General features: G+C 39.3%; 1 pseudogene; it reads left to right on the top strand.

Moving 5' to 3' along the window:
* Window positions 1-209: 209 nt before the first annotated feature.
* Window positions 210-11,415, top strand: part of LOC103733576 — a 13,654-nt pseudogene continuing 2,448 nt past the window's right edge.

Raw genomic sequence — 11,415 nt, forward strand, 5'->3', positions numbered from 1 at the left:
TATAAATACCACTTACATGAATATATGAAAATGAAATATGTTATGCATTTAGTAAAACTTACAGACTCAATGGGTTGAAAACTATGAAACACTGGTAAACCCAAGACATTTAAAGCCATGGATTGATGGCAGATCTTTTTTTTTAATACCCCGGAATGTGTTGTTTAGTGGTGTTCAACTATAAATTCTAGCCTTGACTGCTGGTAGCTATGGGCGTAAACCCACACCTCTTTGTGCTCTTCTGCATCCCTTGAATCTCAGTTCCAGGCTGGGTACATATTTGAAGCAGGTTTTACTGTCTCCAGACAGCTGTGCACCACCCGTGTTCCACTGGGGCGTTGGTTTTCATCCTCTGCCCGCCAGGTGATGGCTTGTGCTTTTGTTTTATTCCCTTCAGCAGAAACTGGACCCCAGCAAACGACCTCCATCTGGAGCTTCAACTACCTCCTTCCTCCTCTACGCTCACGCCCTCCCCACTCCCAAAGACCACACTGCAGAGTTCTCAGTGTCTTCCTCCTCGTCCCATCGGCAGCCCAAGAGCAGCGGTGGTTCCAGCAGCGGCACCATCACAGATGAGGGTGAGTCTCCAGGGGCCCTGAACCCACTCCTGTTCCTTCACCACAGTGACCTGGCAGCACAGAGCCACCTGTACAACCTGAGGTCACACATCGGGAGAGTCTTTTAAAGGTGCTAGGCTAACTGGATATCTGTACAAGAAATGATGAAATTGAATCCCTAACTGTACTATCCATAAGAATAGTTGAGCGAAAAATGAATGGCTAAAGAAAATGTGGTACATATACACAATGGAGTTTTATTCAGCTGTAAAGAATAATGAAATTATGTCATTTGAAGGACAATGGAACTGGAGATCATCATATTAAGCAAAATGAACCAGACTCAGAAAGACCATGTTTCATGTTTTCTCTCATATTGGAAATCTGGATTTAAATACATGTACATGATATGAAAACACAAGGACTGTTTATGAGGAGGAAGAGGAGCACAGAGAGGAGAGGATGGTGGAGGGCAGGTGTAAATATAATAAAAATACAGTGATGTAGGGCTGGTGAGATAGCTCAGCAGTTAAGAACACTGACTGCTCTTCCAGAGGACCCGGACTCAGTTCTCAGCACTCACATGGGCGGCTAACAACCATCTGTAACTCCAGCTCCAGGCGATTCAATGCCTTCTTCTGACTGTGGGCATTGTATGCACAGGTGCACTTAACATACATACAGGAAACACACATGTACATAAAGTAAAAAGAAATTTTAAAATTTAAATATATAATGATGTATATGTGTGAAAATGTCATTAGGAGACCCATTATTTAAAATTAATTTTACAACTCATATGAAAGAATAGTGAGATTAATTGTGAAACTAAATATGAAAACTAGAACAATAACATTTGTAGTGAAAAATATAGTCATTTTATGATATTGTGCTAAGATTTAAACAGCACACACAAGACACTAATTGTAAAATAAAAATCAATAAACTGAATTTCATTAAGAACTTCAGCTCAAGCCAAGTGTGACGGCACATGCCTTTAATCTCAGCACTTGAAACGCAGAAGTAGGCAAATTTCTGCGAGTTCAAGGCCAGCCTGGACTACATAGAGAGTTCCAGGTCAGTTGGGGATACAGAGAGACCCTCAAAAAAAAAGAACTTCAGTTCATCAAAGTTCATGGAGAAAAGACTTAGCAGTTAAGAACAATGGCTGCTCTGGTAGAGGACCCAGGTTTGGTTGCCAGCACCCAGATGGTGGCTGAAAACTGTCCAGAATTCCAATTCCAGGGACTATGACATCCTCTTCTGGTCTCTTCAGGTACTGCATGACATTTGTGCACTTACATGCATGTAGGCAAAACACTCATACACATAAAGCAAAAATAAATAAATAACAAATAATAATTTTTAAACTAACCAATAATCCAGAGAAGATATTCATAATACATGCATACACTTAGCATTTTCACATTCTTGGAGTTTATAAACAACTCTTCAGAGAAGATAAAGGTATTTTTTAAAGTTTTTATTTATTATTTTTATTTTATGTGTATGAGTGTATTGCCTGCATATATGTAAGTGCACCTGCATTGTGCAACACCCATGGAGGATAGAAGGGGGAATCAGATTCCTTGGACCTGGAGTTATAGACAGTTGCTGGCCAACATGTGGGTGCTAGGATCAAACCCAAGGCCTCTGCAAGAGCAGCCAGTGCTCTTAATCACTGAGCCATCTCTCCAGCCTAATAAAGGCATTTTAGAAATATTTATTTTATTTTTAATATAGGTGTATGTTTATGTTTATCTGTGTGCATGTTCACCATGTTTGTGCGGGTGTCCACAGAGGCCACAAGAGGGCATTAGATCCCTTGGAGCTGGAATTTCGGGAGGTTATGAAACCACCTGAAATGGGTGCTTGGGACCAGAGGACAAAACTCCAGTCCTCTGCAAGATCAGCAAGAGCTCTTAACAGCTGAGCCATCTCTTCTACCCTGATAAAGGCATTTAAAAATTTTTTTAAATAGATAAATTAACAGATTTCCTAAAAGAAGATACCCAAATTGGCAATAAGTTTCAACATTATCATCAGGGAAGTGTAATTTTCAACTACCAGGAGACACTGATTCCTATCTACCAGAATAACTCCTGTGATGATTAGTTTTCATTGTCAACTTGACCCAGTCTAGGATCATCTGAGAAGGGAGTCTGTGGACGTGATGTGATTGCAAGTGTCTGCTGCCATGACTTTCCTGAAATGATGGACTGTAACCTGGAATCGTGGACCAAATAAATAAATAAAAGACCTTTTTCTTCCTTAAGTTGCTCATGCCAAGGTATTTTGTTACAGCAAGTGGAAATAAAACTAAGACAACTACTAATGAAAAAGAAATCAGAATGCCAGATATTAAAAATATGAACCAACTACAAATTGTATACATTGCTGATGAGTATAAATTGATGCAACCACATTAGAAAACTTTTTGGCTAAACCTAAAAAGAAAATCTAACTTCATAGAAAGCTAGTATTAGGTCTTCCCCTATATCCTGTGACCTGTCTAGCCTCAGCTCCTTAAGTCTGATACCAATGTCAGGTATGGGCTCCATCTTAGGAAGCAGACCTTAAATCCAATTGAAGAGTGGTTGGTTACTCCAATATTTGTGTGCCAGTGGGCATTGTTTTGCCAGGCCAGTCGTTACTGCAATTCACAGGATTTACAGCTGGGTAAGGTTGATGATTAAATTTTTTCTTCCAGTAGCATCATAGCACCTTATAGCACTGTGAACATTAGCCAGTAGAGATGGGGCTCTAAAGTCAGCACCACTTTGATTTTTCTTTGTTCTACAGTTCATGTATGTAGTATCTTCAACAATAGGGTTTTACTATCCAGTTCTTGTGGGTAACCAAGAGCAGGGCCAAAGACCAATACTGATAGTCTGTGGGGCCCCTGGTCAACAGCTTCAAGAGAAGGAGTCCATTCCTAGCATTGAGGTTTATTTTTTTTATTAGCCTATGGCCTGTAGAAAGGGCAATGTACCCCTTGTTATAGGATAACTCCTTTTAATCTCTTTATATGCTGTTTATGTACATACTTTAAGAAGTTTCTAGCCAGGCATGGCGGTATACACCTTTAATCCCAGCACTCGGAATTCGGAAGGCAGAGGCAGGTGGATCTTTGTGGGGGTTTGAGGCCAGCCTGGTCTACATAGTGAGTTCCAGAATAGCTGGGGCTACAGGGAGATCCTGTCTCAAAAAAAAAAAAAAAAAAAGTAAGTAAGTTTCTATGGTGGTAGGTTGTTTCCATCTGACTTTTCTAAAGGCCTTTAGTGTTGCTTGTCCCTCCCCATTCTCCCTCCTCTGCCCTGCCCTCCCATTCTCCGCACCATTTAACCCTCCTGCTCTAACTTTCCCCTTTCCCCTTCATATCACTGAATTCTACCACCCCTTCAAGGAAGCCGCCCTGGACCCACCCATAGCCATCTGCTAGTTTCTTGACCTTTCTGAATTTTCAAAATGAAATATCTAATATTTCAAATAGTTATATTGACTAATTATTATACCATAAATTAATACATCTCACAACTCTCACCAGAGAACTTTCTTTATGCAACAGATGGTGATTAATACAGAAACTCACAACTGGTCAATGTGATGCAAACAAGAAGCTGCAGAGTGCTTAACCCTGAATAGGACACCTATTTCAAACTTCTACCTCCCAAGGCCTAGAGTTCATTGCAGAAGAGGAGGCAGAAGAGACTGTAAAAGACAGAGGTGGTGGTGACCACAAGGAAACAGTTTTCCAGACAGCCGGTCAGTCACTCATATGAACTCACAGTAGCGGTGACAGTATGTACAAGTCCCATGCAAGATCAAGTCAGAAAATAATTTCGGCATAGACATGAAGAAGTGGGTAAGAAGCTCCAACCCCACATAAGGAAATTGTGGCAACAGATGGCTGCTGGGAGAGACAGAGACAGTCTATTTCAAGTATGGGACTCTTGCTAGGTTAACCAGGCTCCAGTGGATGAACTCACACTGAAGGCATTTTGGAGACACAAATTGGACTATATAGGCCTTATTATATACATTTATATAATACAGTACATTAAGTTAGACAAGGGACAGTAAGGGGAGTTGAGGATGGGGAAGGGATCTAAATACCATCAAATTATAAGGTATGAAAATTGCAAAAATTTAATAAAAGTTCTAATTATATATGTTCAAAGAAAGTGAATATGTCAAAACTCAAACAACCTATCAACACATGCAAGAACGTTTGTAGTGCTTTTATTTCATTGCAGCAAAAAACTGGAAACAGGCTGGAGAGATGACTCATCGGTTAAGAGCACTAACTGCTCTTGCGGAGGAGCAGGGTTTGATTCCCAGCACCCACATGGCAGCTAACAACCATCTCTAATTCCAGTTCCAGGGGTTCTGACACCCTTTTCTGACCTCTGTGGGCATTGCATGACATGGGTGCACTTACATACATGCCAACAATACCCTCATACACATAAAATAAAAATAAATAAACCTGAAAACAATGGACATATCAGTGGGCAGTAGGTGAATTATCAAATTGTAGCAAAACCACAAGGACAGTGTGATGGTTTGAATGAGACTGTCCCCCATAGGCTCCAAGTTTTTGGACATTTTGTTTCCAGTTGGTGGCGCTGCTTTGGGAGGTCTTAGAAGGTGTGGCCATGCTGAAGGAAGCACGGCCCCCCCGGGGGGGGGGATGAGCTTGTAGAGTTCGTAAACCTTGCCGAATCTCAAGATGATCTCCTGCTTCCTGTGCCTGTTAGAAGATGTGAGATCCTAGCTTCTGCTTCTCTTCTAGCCACCTCTGCCGCATGCCTCCCTGTCATAATGGACTCTTACCCCTTTGGAACCGTAAGCTCAAATAAACTCTTCCTTCTATAAGGTGTTTTGGTTAGTGTTCCTATCACAGCAACAGAGAAGTAACTAATACAGTTACCCAACAATGAGTAAATACAGCATAATGCATTAAGATGCAAGAATCTCGTGGATATCCTATTGAATAAACAAAGGAAAAATTATTTCATTTATTTATTTGTGTACGAATGTGTGTATACACATGTGCCAAGGTGCACTTATGGAGGTAAGAGGACAGTTTGCAAGCGTTGATTCCCTCCTTCTACCATGTAGATCCTCAGGCTTGGCAGCAAATGCTTTTACCTACTGAGCCACTTCATCAATCCAAGAAAAAAATTAAGCCTAAACAAGCTGCAAGAGACGGGGCATGGTGGCTCACACCTTTAACACCAACACTTGGGAGGCAGAGGCAGGCAGACTTCTGTAAGATCAAGGCCAACCTGATCTACATAGCCAGGCCCAAGCCAGCTAGGGATACAGGGAGACCATGTCTCAAACAAACAAACAAAAAAATTGTACAAGAGTAAGCAAAACAAACCCATAGTAATCTAAATTTAGAGTAGTGGTTGTCTGGATGAGGGGTGGTTATAAATGAGAAACGGGCATGAGAGAATCTAGACTGCAGGAAATGTTCTTTATCTAAATCTGGTAGTTGCAGAGGTGTTCACAGGCTGCAGTTCACAGAGGTGGTAACTTACTGCATTTTGCTGTACATATGTTGTATCTCAACGGAAGTGGCAATATGACTCACACTGACAACGGGTCACATTGAGAATACAATAGTAAATTAAAAGAATTCATCAAAGACACTTCTGGACCTGGACCTGGCCTTTCCAGGAATATTTCCCAGCTCCCACTGACAACGGGTCATATTGAGAATACAATAGTAAATTAAAAGAACTCATCAAAGACACTTCTGGACCTGGACCTGGCCTTTCCAGGAATATTTCCCATTCTAATAATAGCTTCCTGTCTACTTGCTACACTAAAATATTTGATGTTCTTTATAATATACCACACTCCTAAACCTCTGCTTTTGCAAATGCTGTGTTTGCTTGTGATACCTGTTTCACCCTCTCATACAATCTGCAATATAAACCAGGACAAAAACTCAGCAAAGGTAGAGGTACAGTGTTTTTAGGGCATAACTATTACAGTATGCATTTCAATGTAAATTTTTTCCAAAAATTAGAATTAAAGAATGTGAACCGGCTGCTAGCCAATTTCCCTGAAATCTCCATAACAGACCTCATGTTAAATCTAGTAGATGCTTATTTTGATGTAATTTACATTGGTGTTTACCTCATTTATTACATTTCTATTGGTTTTAATAGTGACCTAATGCAAAGTTTTTAACCAGATGATTTCTAGAAAATGTAATAATATCTGGTACAGTTTAGTCTAAGTGACAGAATTTTTTTAAGAGGAGGAATTCATTTTGTTGAATTTTTAAATATCCATCTACTTATATTAGGATTTAAATGGCAAATTTGTTCTTATAAACATAAAGTTAAAAGTATTACTTCAGAATGTGCATATAAAAGCAAATTTGGAAGAAAATGAACTACAGTAAACCTTTGACAGAAATTCAATTTGAGAATTTAGAAATTCATCATGTTGATGACATAAGAAATAAGCATTTCTTCTAAGAAGCCACCTGTAACACATTAAGTATAAATCACAGTTTCTCAAGTGCTGTTTTGGGACCTTTATGTTGCAATTCCAGATGCATAAGTTGGTTAAGCAAGGGTATGGTTGCATTAGGGGCAGGCAAAAGGAAAGTGATGACAGACAAGCCTGAAAATAGGGGAAAAATACTTTGTAATTTAAACTTGATGTAGAGTAAATGTGGAAGAAAGTACCTATCATAGAATAACTAAGGTTTTAATGTATCATACTCACAGCACAGGAATCATTGCTATTATTCAGTTTTTAATTGTGACATGAGAAGATTACTTCTAATTAAAAACAACAAAACTTTAAATTAGAATAAAAATTATGTATTTTAGCATCCACGGGTCATGTATAACGTACAGAACTCCCTTAAAGCTGGACATGGAGGCATATGTCTTTAAATCCAGCACTTGGGAGATGGAGGCAGGTGAATCTCTGTGAGTTCAAGGCCAGCTTGGTCTACATAGTGAGTTCAAGGCCAGCTTGGTCCACATAGCGAGTTCCAGGCCAGCTGGGGCTACATGGAGACCCTGCCTCAAAAAAACAACAAAAAAGTGCCTTAAAATTTTAAATCTTCAGTATTTTTAAAAACACGTGCAGTGTGTATAATATGCCAGTATTACTCCAAGAACTTTATAAATATTAAGTCATCAAATTTTTATAATAATCTCATGAGGTAAGCCCTATTATCTTCATCTGACAAATGAGGAAACACATTTTTGGCTAAGCAAAGTCTCCACATGGAATTAAACAGTTGGCCAAGTCCAGAAAGCTGTTAACTGACAGCCAGACCTGAGCCCAGTGGTTCCAAGGACCATGATCTTACCCACAGGCTCCTTTCCAATGCCTGGCAATAAGCCTTCAGAAAAGTATCTCTTAACAGAAAATAATATTTGAAAATTATTAACTAGTGAAATGTTAAAGTATCTAAAGGCTCAGATGACTCACTACATTCTATGACTGCTCTCCATAAACGAGTTCTTTACGACAATCTAAACAAAAGAGCATACAAACTCAACACTTCCAGTGACAGGGAATGCATATGAATTTAATTTCAGAAATTATTTTTTCCTGAAATTTGCCTTCTTCAAGCTTCTTAACTATTTCTATCCTATCTTACATCATCACACAAAATTATCCTTGCTTTTCTCTTCACTACTGGCCTTCAGATATGTGAGGAAGGCACTTATGGTCTAATTAGAGTCTTTCCTTGACCCAGCCAACATTCTATTTCTTTCAAAATTTCTTTCTGTACACAGAGGAATGCCCTTACCTTTCAGCCTGTTCTTTTCTGGTCATACTCCAATTTATCTTTTATCTCTAAGGGACCTCTAATGGATTCCCAAAGGGAATTCTACTTCTAAGGAGTATTTTTATTGTTCTTTTTTTTTTGTTGAGAATTTCATACATGTGTATAATGTATTTTGATCAAATCTGCCTCCCATTCTCTCCGCCACCTCCCACCACTTTTCCCTCCCAATTTCATGTGCCCTCTCTCTTTTTAAAACCTCACTGAGTTCACTTAGTGTTGCCTGTGTGTGCAGAAATATAGGGCCATTTTGGTGCAGGTGGCACAAAAAAAATAGGACCATTTCTGAAGCAAGGAGTATTTTGACTACAATCTAGTAGACTATATTTTACTTCTAAATGCTACTAATGTGGGTGAATATTGAATCTCTCAGATAGCAAAAACTTGTAGACTCATATAAAGTTCATGATAAAATAAAGTTTTAATATTTTTCTACATATGTTAGAACTAATAATTGTAATTTACTTAGAATATTGAATTGGGGGCTGGAGAGATGGCTCAGTGGTTAAGAGCACTGACTGCTCTTGTAGAGGCCCCAGGTTTGATCCCCAGCACCCACATGGAGGCTAACAAGGGTCTATAACTCCAGTTCCAGGGGAACCTGACACCTTCTTCTGACCTCTGTGGGCATTGCATGACACAGGTGCACATACACACATGCAAGCAATACACTCATTCACATAAAATTAAAAACTAATAAATAAATATTAAAAAAATAAAATTGAATTGGAGACATAAATTCAAAAATTTTAACCTTATAAAAGTTCATCTTATCAGAGATTAGCCCATGATTCCACCATGCTGATAACTTCAAATTTTTAGTTTCTTATTTGAACAAATTAACTAGTTTTTCTCAATCATACTTGATTAGAACATTCAATGTTTATCTAAAATAGTCATTTAAATACTAAACATGGGAGTGGGGAACTTTGCTTCTAGTTTTTAAACATTTATTTAGTTTGTTTGTTTTGAGACAAGGTCTCACTTTGTAGCCCTGGCTGGCCTGAAAGTCACTATGTAGACCAGGCTGGCCTCATACTCACAGAGGTCTGCCCACCTCTGCCTCCAGAGTGCTGGGATCAAAGGTATGTACCACCATGCCCAGCTAAATTTTTGTTTAAGTAAACTTTTTTTAGTAGTCTTCTAATGATTAATTGAGTGAAAGAAAGGATTTAATATGATTTCTTATTGAATACATGCAGACATGACTGAAAAAGATTTAAAGAATAAGTTTCCAGAACCTGAAAATAAATCTAATTCAGTGAAAATATTAAAATGCAAACAAGATTCTAGAACGCTTATAGCCACAAAAACAACGAGAGAGTTGGGAAGTAGGAACTCTGAGTAAAGGTTAAGGGGCAATGGAAAAAAATAACCATGCCAGTGTTCTTGAATATTGAGATAATTATTATAGGACCTAAAAGAGATTTAATAGTGCTCTTCAAGATTGAAATACCCATTTCAGTGCCTAAAAGAGATTTAGATATTACTGAAAACATTAAAATAATTTGAAATGGTGAATTTGTTCAGGCTGGGCTAGGAAATCCTTTTGACATTCTATTATGGTTTGAATCTGAAATGTCCACTATAAACTCATGTTTAAACTCCTGGTACCCTCCTGGTGGTGTTATCTTCACAGATTGTGGGGCCTTGCTGGTAGACGTCCATCACTGGGGGTGAGCCTTTGAAGGTTAGAGCCTGGCCTTGCTTCAGTCCTATTCTCAGCTTCCCGATTCTCCAGGATCAAGTAGTGGCTGCTGAATGCTTCAATTTTATGAACGGAGCAACCCCAGTCAGCCTGGTTTCTTCGACATGATGGCCTATGTACCCAGGAACTATGAACCAAAATCATCCTTTAACTTGTTTCTGTTAGGCACTTTGTCACAGCAATAAGAAAAAAAAAAACTAATACATATTCCCACTCTATAGAGACAAAAATTCAGAAATTGTATGAGTAACTGACCAGCTCTCTGGAAGACTGTTTCCTGGTGGTCACCCACCCCCTCTGGCTCTTACAATCTTTCTGCCTCGTCTGCAATGATCTCTGAGCCTTGGGAAGCAGAGGTTAATCCCAGCACTTGGGAGGCAGAGGCAGGCAGATTTCTGTGAGTTCAAGGCCAACCTGGTCTACATAGTGAGTTCCAGGCCAGTTGGGGCTACAGAGACCCTGTCTCAAAAGACCCCCCCAAAAAAGGTGCTCAGTTACCCATATGAACTCACAACAATGATGACAGCATGCACAAGTCCTATGCAAACTCAAGCTCAAATTAGACAAAATCCCAGCACAGATATGGGGCAGTAGGTAAGAAATTCCAATCCAAACTATGAAACTTTTAGCGATTGATGGCTGCTGGGAGTGGGAGAGACAGTGTCTTAGAGGGATGGGACTATTAGTGGGCCTGCTGGATGTACCCACAGTGAACGACATTTGGAAACACAAATCAGATTCTATAAGTCATATATATGTGTTATGCATATATATTTATATAATGTATAAGTACATAAAATTGGGAGGGAGTCAATTGGAGGAGGTGCAGATAGGGAAGGGGATCTAACAAAATTCAGTAAGATTTTTTTTTTAAATTCAGAAATCAGGGCTGGAGGGATGACTCAGTGGTTAAGAGCACTGACTGCTCTTGCAGAGGACCAGGGTTCGATTCCCAGCACCCACATGGCGGTTAACAACAGTCTATAACTCCAGTTCCAGGGGAGACTGTCATCCTCTTCTGGCCTCCTCAAGCACTGTACAATTCAAATGCATGTACATGCAGGAAATACACTCTAACACAAAAAAATAATAAATTTTTTTTTTAATTCAGAAATCGCCTGGGGGTGGTGGCACATGCCTGTAATCCCAGCACTCAGGAGGCAAAGGCAGGTGGATCTCTGTGAGTTCAAGAACAGCCTGGTCTACATAGCAAGTTCCAGGCCAGTTGGGGCTAAGGGAGACTCTGTCTCAAAAAGACAAAAAAAAATTAATAATAATAAATTAAATAAAAATTTAAAAATAAAAATTCAGAAATC

Source organism: Nannospalax galili, unplaced genomic scaffold (assembly GCF_000622305.1).
Source record: "Nannospalax galili isolate Female #2095 unplaced genomic scaffold, S.galili_v1.0 scaffold655, whole genome shotgun sequence".
NCBI lineage: Eukaryota > Metazoa > Chordata > Mammalia > Rodentia > Spalacidae > Nannospalax > Nannospalax galili.